Source organism: Corvus brachyrhynchos, unplaced genomic scaffold (genome assembly GCF_000691975.1).
Source record: "Corvus brachyrhynchos isolate BGI_N302 unplaced genomic scaffold, ASM69197v1 scaffold237, whole genome shotgun sequence".
NCBI lineage: Eukaryota > Metazoa > Chordata > Aves > Passeriformes > Corvidae > Corvus > Corvus brachyrhynchos.
Genome location: NW_008238959.1, coordinates 768397 through 769024, shown reverse-complemented (window position 1 = coordinate 769024; position 628 = coordinate 768397).

Genomic DNA, 628 nt, shown 5'->3' with positions numbered 1-628 from the left:
CCCTTTTGTTCTTTTTCTGTTCTTTTCCTCCGTTTTTTAACTGCGTGCTCCAGGCTCTTTCCTCTCCTCTGAGGTTCTGCAGATGAGAAGCGTTTTTTCAATTAAAGCCGAGACTGAAACTTAAACAAATCCCTCCAGTATTGTAAAAGTGCGTTTCCTTAAGCCCTGGAGGACTTTCCTCCAACTGTCAGTTCCAGGGTGCCTGGATTTAGATCTCGATCTACAGCGACTGACAGAGATCCCTTTCCGCATGAGGGGCATGCGGGCATTTTAACGAGCTGGAAGGAGCCTTGCGGCCGCAGTGAAACGCCCAATTCCCTGCCCCGGCGGCCCGGGGCGACCACCTGGAGGGTGTGGAGGGGGGCAATCCCACCGCGGCGGAGGGAGCAGAAAGGCCGGGATGGGAAGGGACTCTCAGCGGTCTTGTCCCGTCCTTTGTGCTGCTCCCGGGACCTCTTGACATCTCGGGACCTCTGGCAGTAGCCGTGCGATCCCGCTGTTTGTTTAGAGAGGTTTTTCCGCTTTTTTTTTTAACGCCCCCCCTTCCTTTTTTTTTCTTTGCATACGCAATGGGCAGCAGGCGTGACTCTTTTTATAGACGTCTCCCTGAAGGCTGCCATCAGGACCC